This window comes from Coregonus clupeaformis, chromosome 39, assembly GCF_020615455.1.
Source record: "Coregonus clupeaformis isolate EN_2021a chromosome 39, ASM2061545v1, whole genome shotgun sequence".
Classification (NCBI taxonomy): domain Eukaryota; kingdom Metazoa; phylum Chordata; class Actinopteri; order Salmoniformes; family Salmonidae; genus Coregonus; species Coregonus clupeaformis.
The window spans coordinates 1,038,341-1,049,294 of NC_059230.1; the positions used below are offsets into that span (position 1 = coordinate 1,038,341).

The 10,954-nt window shown below is 46.3% G+C and overlaps 1 long non-coding RNA gene across 1 annotated transcript; it reads right to left on the minus strand.

The window, feature by feature from the left end:
* Nucleotides 1-710: 710 nt before the first annotated feature.
* Nucleotides 711-10,529, minus strand: LOC123482864. The gene is made up of 3 exons (XR_006657953.1): nt 10,444-10,529; nt 1,467-1,522; nt 711-1,298 (listed from the first exon to the last, which is right to left on the minus strand). It is a non-coding gene; the product is annotated as an uncharacterized LOC123482864 (long non-coding RNA).
* Between the last annotated feature and the right edge of the window lie 425 nt (nt 10,530-10,954).

Here is a 10,954-nt window from a genome sequence, read left to right on the forward strand (position 1 = left end):
GATTTTAGTCCCTGGCGGGCGTAGTGTGTTACTAATGGTAGGCTTTGTTACTTTGGTCCCAGCTCTCTGCAGGTCATTCACTAGGTCCCCCTGTGTGGTTCGGGATTTTTGCTCACCGTTCTTGTGATCATTTTGACCCCACGGGGTGAGATCTTGCGTGGAGCCCCAGATCGTGGGAGATTATCAGTGGTCTTGTATGTCTTCCATTTCCTAATAATTGCTCCCACAGTTGATTTCTTCAAACCAAGCTGCTTACCTATTGCAGATTCAGTCATCCCAGCCTGGTGCAGGTCTACAATTTTGTTTCTGGTGTCCTTTGACAGCTCTTTGGTCTTGGCCATAGTGGAGTTTGGAGTGTGACTGTTTGAGGTTGTGGACAGGTGTCTTTTATACTGATAACAAGTTCAAACAGGTGCCATTAATACAGGTAACGAGTGGAGGACAGAGGAGCCTCTTAAAGAAGAAGTTACAGGTCTGTGAGAGCCAGAAATCTTGCTTGTTTGTCGGTGACCAAATACTTATTTTCCACCATCATTTGCAAATAAATTCATTAAAAATCCTACAATGTGATTTTCTGGATTTTTTTTCCTCAATTTGTCTGTCATAGTTGACATGTACCTATGATAAAAATTACAGGCCTCTCTCATCTTTTTAAGTGGGAGAACTTGCACAATTGGTGGCTGACTAAATACTTTTTTTCCCCACTGTATGTGTTCAAGAGAAAGTTCCAGAGTAGAGAGACCCACATTAGCATCTATAATTGAGTACTCACAGTGTCTGCTATGGCAGGTGGGAAAGTGTAAATTCCCTGAAAAAGATCTAATCTCTCAATGTTCTAATCTCTCCATGTTAAACAATTATTAGTAGGTTGATTGGTAAGCTTAATGTGGCTCATTTCACTGTGTTTTCAGAGTCCCGCAATATGAGCTACGATGCTAATATTTGTTTAAACTCTTCACAGTTGTGTTCTGTGGTTGTCACTGAGTAGACTGATACCCCATTTCATTGATCCACAATCCATAGGTGATGCTGTTCAGTGAAATATAAGTATGCCCCAATGCAATTCTGAAGTCTAATCCATCCACAGTGAGATTTGATGTGATTTGATCATATGATGAAAAACGCAGCATCATATGATGCAAAATGCGTCATATGATGCAAAATGCGTCATAGGGGGATGATTTCTCTATTTTGAAAGTTAAATATCTTGAAAACTTGAGTGCTCCATTCGCAAGCAGAGGAGCGCAGACAGCAGTGCACTTAAGGGTTTCCACGGTCTTCATCTTACTGCGTTTCTACTGCAGAGGAATACGGGTTAGGGAAAGAGGGTCAAAAGGTTAGAGAGATTTTACTCGTTGATTTTGGCTCTGAGGAGAGATTATGTTCATGGGACAGTTATACTGTAAGAGTTTGTGAGGGAGTGAGTTGAGAATTTCTTTGAATTGTGGACACTGTTCCATCCATACCTTTTTATTAGCTTGTGGAGAATTCAGTTGTTCAACAGTGTGCGATGACTCTGGACCTGCGAGGAAGAGAAAGAGGAAACCAAGTAAATTATACTGAACAAAAATATCAACTCAACATGCAACAATTTCAACGATTTTACTGAGTTACAGTTCATATTAGGAAATCAGTCAATTGGAATTAATTCATTAGGCCCTAATATATGTATTTCACATGATTTGGCAGGGGCGCAGCCATGGGTTGGAGGGCATAGGCCCACCCACACGGGAGCCAGGCCCACCCACTGGGGAGCTAGGCCCAGCCAATCAGAATGAGTTTTTCTCCACAAAAGGGCTCTATTACAGACATAAATACTCCTCAGTTTCATCAGCTGTCTGGGTGGCTGGTCTCAGACGATCCTGCAGATGAAGAAGCCGGATGTGGAGGTCCTGGGCTGGAGTGGTTACACGTGATCTGCGGTTGTGATGCCGGTTGGACGTACTGCTAAATTCTCTAAAACTACATTGGAGGCAGCTTATTGTAGAGACTTGAACATTTAATTATCTGGCAACAGATCTGGTGGACATTCCTGCAGTCAGTATGCCAATTGCATGCTCCCTCAAAACTTGAGACATCTGTGGCATTGTGTTGTGTGACAAAATTGCAGATTTTAGAGTGTCTTCTATTATCCCCAGCACAAGGTGCACCTGCGTAATGATCATGCTGTTTAATTAGCTTCTTGATATTCCACATGTCACGATCGTTATGAACAGCGGACCAAGGCGCAGCGTGATATGCGTACATCTTTTAATGAGTACTTTACAATACAACAAAACAAAACAACAAAACGATACGTGAAGTCCTAAGGTTAACAAAACACAAACCTCTCCGGAACAAGATAATCCGTGAATGTTGACCTGTTTAAAGGTCTTACTCACATCGGCTACGGAGAGCGTGATCACACAGTCGTCCGGAACAGCTGATGCTCTCATGAATGCTTCAGCGTTGCTTGCCTCGACGCGAGCATAGAAGTAATTTAGCTCGTCTGGTAGGCTCATGTCGCTGGGCAGCTCTCGGCTGTGCTTCCCTTTGTAGTCTGTAATAGTTTGCAAGCCCTGCCACATCCGACGGGCGTCAGAGCTGGTGTAGTACGACTCAATCTTAGTCCTGTATTGACACTTCACCTATTTGATGGTTCGTCGGAGGGCATAGCAGGATTTCTTATAAGCGTCCGGGTTAGAGTCCCGTTCTTTGAGAGTGGCAGCTCTACCCTTTAGCTCAGTGCGGATGTTGCCTGTAATCCATGGCTTCTGGTTGGGGTATGTACGTACGGTCAGTGTGGGGACAACGTCATCGATGCCCTTATTGATGAAGCCAGTGACTGATGTGGTGTACTCCTCAATACCATCGGAAGAATCCCAGAACATATTCCAGTCTGTGCTAGCAAAACAGTCCTGTAGCTTAGCATCTGCGTCATCTCACTTCTTTATTGACAGAGTCACTGGTGCTTCCTGCTTTAGTTTTTGCTTGTAAGCAGGAATCCGGAGGATATAATTATGGTCAGATTTGTCAAATGGAGGGAGAGCTTTGTACACGTCTCTGTGTGTGGAGTAAAGGTGGTCTAGAGTTTTCTTTCCTCTGGTTGCACATTTAACATGCTGGTAGAAATGAGGTAATATGGATTAAAGTTTCCCTGCATTAAAGTCCCCGGCCACTAGGAGCGCCGCCTCTGGATGAGCGTTTTCCTGTTTGCTAATGGCCTTATACAGCTCATTGAGTGTGGTCTTAGTGCCAGCATCGGTTTGTGGTGGTAAATAGATAGCTACGATAAAATATAGATGAAACTCTCTTGGTAAATAGTTTGGTCTACAGCTGTCACACCCTGGTTCTGGGACTCTATATGTTGAGCCAGGGTGTGTTCATTCTATGTGTTATATTTCTATGTTGGGAGTTCTAGTTTGGTTATTTCTATGTTGGCCAGAGTGGCTCCCAATCAGAGGCAACGAGTGTCAGCTGTTGTGGGTTGTCTCTGATTGGGAGCCATATTTAAACTGTCTGTTTTCCCTTTGTGTTTGTGGGTTCTTGTTCCGTGTTGGTCTATGTTACCTAGGACGTTACGAGTCGTTTGTTGTTTTGTTCATTGTCAGAATTTATCACTATAGATAAATAAACATGTTCGTTCATCACGCTGCGCCTTGGTCTATTCCCTACGACGATCGTGACAGAAGAACCCACCATACCAGGACCAAGCAGCGTGTCCAGGAGCAGGCAGCCTGGACATGGGAGGCGCGCCGTAGAGAGGAGCAGCGGCGGCAAACGGGTCAACGTCAGACAGGCGAGAGGCAACCCCAAGACATTTTTAGGGGGGGGGCACATGGCATGGACGACGGGGCTGACGGAGGCAGACAAGGGGCGAATTCAGAAGGCCACCAGGTTACGGGGGTCACTGGTCAAAGAAGGGAAGGAAGGTGTAGAGGCACGGCGAGAGGTACTGGGGTGTGTTACCAGTCCGGTCCGGCCCGTTCCAGATCCCGGTGTAGGGCCAGTGGTGTGTGTCCCCAGTACGGTCCGGCCTGTTCCTGCCCCTCGCACCAAGTGTACGGTGCGCGTCGCCAGCCCGGCCCGGCCTGTTCCTGCCCCTCGCACCAAGTGTACGGTGCGCGTCGCCAGCCCGGCCCGGCCTGTTCCTGCCCCTCGCACCAAGTGTACGGTGCGCGTCGCCAGCCCGGCCCGGCCTGTTCCTGCCACTCGCACCAAGTCTACGGTGCGCGTCGCCAGCCCGGCCCGGCCTGTTCCTGCTCCTCGCACCAAGCCTACGGTGCGCATCGCCAGCCCGGCCCGGCCTGTTCCTGCCCCTCGCACCAAGCCTACGGTGCGCTGTCGCCAGCCCGGCCCGGCCTGTTCCTGCCACTCGCACCAAGTCTACGGTGCGGCGTCGCCAGCCCGGCCCGGCCTGTTCCTGCCACTCGCACCAAGTCTAAGGTGCGCGTCGCCAGCCCGGCCCGGCCTGTTCCTGCCACTCGCACCAAGTCTACGGTGCGCGTCGCCAGCCCGGCCCGGCCTGTTCCTGCTCCTCGCACCAAACCTACGATGTGCGTCGCCAGCCCGGCCCGGCCTGTTCCTGCCACTCGCACCAAAGCTACGGTGCGCGTCGCCAGCCCGGCCCGGCCTGTTCCTGCCACTCGCACCAAGCCAGGGGTGCGAGTCGTCAGCCTGGTCCAGCCTGTTCCTGCCACTCGCACCAAGCCAGGGGTGCGAGTCGTCAGCCTGGTAAGGCCCGTTCCTCCTCCACGCACCAAGCCAGGGGTGCGAGTCGTCAGCCTGGTAAGGCCCGTTCCTCCTCTACGCACCAAGCCAGGGGTGCGAGTCGTCAGCCTGGTAAGACCCGCTCCTACAATGTCCAGTTCAGCTCCAGCCAGCGGGACCGGACCAGGGGCGCTATGGGGGGATTATTGGAGGGTGGTGGGCAAGCCCGGAGCCAGAACCGCCGCCGAGGAGGAATGCCCACCCAGCCCTCCCCTGTTTTGCTCTGGTTGAGGCGCGGTCGCAGTCCGCGCCTTTAGGGGGGGTACTGTCACACCCTGGTTCTGGGACTCTATATGTTGAGCCAGGGTGTGTTCATTCTATGTGTTATATTTCTATGTTGGGAGTTCTAGTTTGGTTATTTCTATGTTGGCCAGAGTGGCTCCCAATCAGAGGCAACGAGTGTCAGCTGTTGTGGGTTGTCTCTGATTGGGAGCCATATTTAAACTGTCTGTTTTCCCTTTGTGTTTGTGGGTTCTTGTTCCGTGTTGGTCTATGTTACCTAGGACGTTACGAGTCGTTTGTTGTTTTGTTCATTGTCAGAATTTATCACTATAGATAAATAAACATGTTCGTTCATCACGCTGCGCCTTGGTCTATTCCCTACGACGATCGTGACAACAGCTTATCATGAGATACTCTACCTCAGGCGATCAAAACCTTGAGACTTCCTTAATATTAGATTTTGTGCACCAGTTGTTGTTTACAAATATATACAGACCGCCACCCTTTGTCTTACCGGAGGCCGCTCTTCTATCTTGCCGATGCAGCGTAAACCCAGCCAGCTTTATATTATCCATGTCATCGTTCAGCCACGAATCAATGAAACATAAGATATTACAGTTTTTAATGTCCTGTTGGTAGGATATTCGAGATCGTACCTCGTCTATTTTGATATCCAATGATTGTACATTGGCTAATAGGACTGATGTTAAGAGGCAGCTTACCCACTTGTTGTCGGATCCTTACAACGAACCCCCACCTACGTCCCCAATATCTCCTTCTCTCTCCTGGGAATGACGGGGATTTGAGCTTTGTCGGGTGTCTGAAGTAAATCCTTCGCGTCCGACTCGTTAAATAAAAAATATTCTTCCATTACGAGGTGAGTAATCGCTGTCCTGATATCAGAAGCTCTTTTTGTTCATTAGAGACTGTGGCAGAAACATTGTGTACAAAATAAGTTACAAATAACGTGAAAAAACACACACAATAGCACAATTGGTTAGGATCCCGTAAAACGGCAGCCATCTCCTCCGGCGCCATTACATTATGATGCCATTCCATTTGCGCCGTTCCGGCCATTATAATGAGCCGTCCTCCCCTCAGCAGTTTGCAATTGTATTATTGGTTTGATATTATGCAGTTTACAAAAATGAGTGGGGAAATAACTATTCGTTTTTGGTACACATTTGAAATATGTTTTGTGTGTGTAAGAACTACCACAGTGCAATATCTCTTCTCTATATACAGACCCATTGTTAGGCCATATTATTATATACATGTGATATTACAACATTATTTACATTCATTTGTTTTAGTACCAAAGTAGTACCAAAGTGCAAAACAAGATATGCTAATTGGCAAACTGGTATAAGTAAGATATCATATCACTGGGCAGACTAATTGTAAACATGGATCACTGTATATCAATATGAATACAATTAAAATATGTTGTTTCCTTAGATGTCCTGATAAGTACAGTGAGGGAAAAAAGAATTTGATCCCCTGCTGATTTTGTACGTTTGCCCACTAACAAAGAAATGATCAGTCTATCATTTTAATGGTAGGTATATTTTAACAGTGAGAGACAGAATAACAACAAAAAAATCCAGAAAAACGCATGTTATAAATTGATTTGCATTTTAATGAGGGAAATATGTATTTGACCCCCTCTCAATCAGAAAGATTTCTGGCTCCCAGGTGTCTTTTTATACAGGTAAGGAGCCGAGATTAGGAGCACACTCTTAAAGGGAGTGCTCCTAATCTCAGTTTGTTACCTGTATAAAAGACACCTGTCCACAGAAGCAATCAATCAATCAGATTCCAAACTCTCCACCATGGCCAAGACCAAAGAGCTCTCCAAGGATGTCAGGGTCAAGATTGTACACCTACACAACGCTGGAATGGGCTACAAGACCATCGCCAAGCAGCTTGGTGAGAAGGTGACAACAGTTGGTGCGATTATTCGCAAATGGAAGAAACACAAAATAACTGTTAATCTCCCTCGGCCTGGGGCTCCATGCACGATCTCACCTCGTGGAGTTGCAATGATCATGAGAACGGTGAGGAATCAGCCCAAAACTACACGGGAGGATCTTGTCAATGATCTCAAGGCAGCTGGGACCATAGTCACCAAGAAAACAATTGGTAACACACTACGCCGTGAAGGACTGAAATCCTGCAGCGACGATGGACCGTCAAACCTTGGGTGAGAACCTCCTTCCCTCAGCCAGGGCATTGAAAATGGGTCGTGGATGGGTATTCCAGCATGACAATGACCCAAAACACACGGCCAAGGCAACAAAGGAGTGGCTCAAGAAGAAACACATTAAGGTCCTGGAGTGGCCTAGCCAGTCTCCAGACCTTAATCCCATAGAAAATCTGTGGAGGGAGCTGAAGGTTCAAGTTGCCAAACGTCAGCCTCGAAACCTTAATGACTTGGAGAAGATCTGCAAAGAGGAGTGGGACAAAATCCCTCCTGAGATGTGTGCAAACCTGGTGGCCAACTACAAGAAATGTCTGACCTCTGTGATAGCCAACACAGGTTTTGCCACCAAGTACTAAGTCATGTTTTGCAGAGGGGTCAAATACTTATTTCCCTCATTAAAATGCAAATCAACTTATAACATTTTTTACATGCGTTTTTCTGGATTTTTTTGTCTCTCACTGTTCAAATAAACCTACCATTCAAATTATAGACTGATCATTTCTTTGTTAGTGGGAAAACGTACTAAATCAGCAGGGGATCAAATACTTCTTTCCCTCACTGTAATTGATTTGAGATCAGATTATTCCATTAATGAACCTGAGGTTGGGTTTCACGTCCACCTGTATCAGTGAGTCCATGGAAACCATACAGCTTTGGACAATCCGATGTAGTGTTTTTTTAAAGCATTGTCCCACAACCGTTATTCAGGCTTCACTCCCAAAGACGAGACTGTCCCATAGAGATCGTTTTTCCGTCTGTTTTATTCCGTTGGTCGATGAGAAACACTTCTTTAAATGTATTATCCTGTTATTTTTCCAGTCCTGATGTTTTAAGAGTTGAGAATGTCCCTCTAGATCTCAGAGTAAGTAAAAAAAAAGGTTTTTGAATATGGAAAAGGTTTTTGAATATGGAATAGGTTTCTAAACTGATCATTAGCTCCTCTGTGTGTCCTCAATCACTTAGTAATTTACTTGGAAAGTGCACACCCAGAAGGCTGAAAAGGTTCATGAGGGGCAACCATACCTATTACTTACATACATACAGTGAGGAGAACAAGTATTTGATACACTGCCGATTTTGCAGGTTTTCCTACTTACAAAGCATGTAGAGGTCTGTAATTTATATCATAGGTACACTTCAACTGTGAGAGACGGAATCTAAAACAAAAATCCAGAAAATCACATTGTATGATTTTTAAGTAATGAATTTGCATTTTATTGCATGACATAAGTATTTGATACATCAGAAAAGCAGAACTTAATATTTGGTACAGAAACCTTTGTTTGCAATTACAGAGATCATACGTTTCCTGTAGGTCTTAACAAGGTTTGCACACACTGCAGCAGGGATTTTGGCCCACTCCTCCATACAGACCTTCTCCAGATCCTTCAGGTTTCGGGGCTTTCGCTGGGCAATACGGACTTTCAGCTCCCTCCAAAGATGTTCTATTGGGTTCAGGCCTGGAGACTGGCTAGGCCACTCCAGGACCTTGAGATGCTTCTTACGGAGCCACTCCTTAGTTGCCCTGGCTGTGTGTTTCGGGTCGTTGTCATTCTGGAAGACCCAGCCACGACCCATCTTCAATGCTCTTACTGAGGGAAGGAGGTTGTTGGCCAAGATCTCGCGATACATGGCCCCTTCCATCCTCCCCTCCATACGGTGCAGTCGTCCTGTCCCCTTTGCAGAAAAGCATCCCCAAAGAATGATTTTTCCACCTCCATGCTTCACGGTTGGGATGGTGTTCTTGGGGTTGTACTCATCCTTCTTCTTCCTCCAAACACGGCGAGTGGAGTTTAGACCAAAAAGCTCTATTTTTGACTCATCAGACCACATGACCTTCGCCCATTCCTCCTCTGGATCATCCAGATGGTCATTGGCAAACTTCAGACGGGCCTGGACATGCGCTGGCTTGAGCAGGGGGACCTTGCGTGCGCTGCAGGATTTTAATCCATGACGGCGTAGTGTGTTACTAATGGTTTTCTTTGAGACTGTGGTCCCAGCTCTCTTCAGGTCATTGACCAGGTCCTGCCGTGTAGTTCTGGGCTGATCCCTCACCTTCCTCATGATCATTGATGCCCCACGAGGTGAGATCTTGCATGAAGCTCCAGACCGAGGGTGATTGACCGTCATCTTGAACTTCTTCAATTTTCTAATAATTGCGCCAACAGTTGTTGCCTTCTCACCAAGCTGCTTGCCTATTGTCCTGTAGCCCATCCCAGCCTTGAGCAGGTCTACAATTTTAACCCTGATGTCCTTACACAGCGCTCTGGTCTTGGCCATTGTGGAGCGGTTGGAGTCTGTTTGATTGAGTGTGTGGACAGGTGTCTTTTATACAGGTAACGAGTTCAAACAGGTGCAGTTAATACAGGTAATGAGTGGAGAACAGGAGGGCTTCTTAAAGAAAAACTAACAGGTCTGTGAGAGCCGGAATTCTTACTGGTTGGAAGGTGATCAAATACTTATGTCATGCAATAAAATGCAAATTAATTACTTAAAAATCATACATTGTGATTTTATGGATTTTTGTTTTAGATTCCGTCTCTCACAGTTGAAGTGTACCTATGATAAAGATTACAGACCTCTACATGCTTTGTAAGTAGGAAAACCTGCAAAATCGGCAGTGTATCAAATACTTGTTCTCCCCACTGTACATACATACATACATACATACTTGACAGCTTTATGATTAACATTCCCTTCTTCTACCCACCTCTGATTGGCTGCCAGGGTCACTTAATGTAAAATTAGCCTTCCTCCCCTCAGCAGCCTCCTTTGATGGCCACGTCCATTGTGATATCAGTGCAAATGTCTGCCACAGCCACTGTACAATCAGTGCAGTCCCTTTCTGCCTCATCATTTATCTGGTCCTACTACAAAACTGCAGTCCCAGTCTCTGCCACAAGGTGATGCTCACACTTGCAAGTCCAACGTGCCTTCCACTCAGCCAGCCATTCAGCTGGCAGGAGCATTCTCTCCAGCCTCCGCTGGTGTATCAAAACAACAACAAACCTCTGTTACCCCGGTGTCCTCTACCTCCACTGGGCCAACTGCTGCCAGTATGTCAAGAACAACAACAGCCCTCTGCTGCAGCCTCCTCTACGGGGCCACAGCATCCCGGGCCGAGAAAAAGTAAACATGGGAGATGCCAGGGGAGCATGTTCCTGTGTACGGTCCGCATGCTGAGTGAATGTTTCAGACTGACTCTTATGGTTAAGATGATAACTAATGTTGGTATGTGTCTGTGTGGGTGTCAGTTATACACTTTGTACCTTATAACAGATGCCAGTCATACATGATAATCTGGTTTCTTTCAGTCAGTCCCATTTTCCTCATCACAACCTTCTTCTTCTTCTTCTTCTTCTTCTTCTTCACATAAAGTGCTGTCATGCTGGATCTGCTGATGTCTCTGTCTGAACAGCGCCCCCTCCTGCTCCAGATACGGTATACTCAAACCACAGATCTACGATCCGATTGCCCTGCCCCTAGAGTAAGAGTGCTGATCTAGGATCAGTTTTGCTTTTTAATTCATATTAAATAAGAGTTGGAACCTGATCCTAGATCAATACTCGTATTCTGATGCGCTTTGTGAGTACGGGCCCAGGTCTAGAAATACGGATGGGTAATAGATCTTCACCTCAGTCATTTCAGTGTGAGGGAGTTTGCGCCACCATCTTAAATTTGTTCTCTTTAATATATTATTTCCAACATCTCTCCCTTTTGAGATATACAGAGTGTACAAACATCAGGAACACCTTCCTAATATTAAGTTGCACCCCCTTT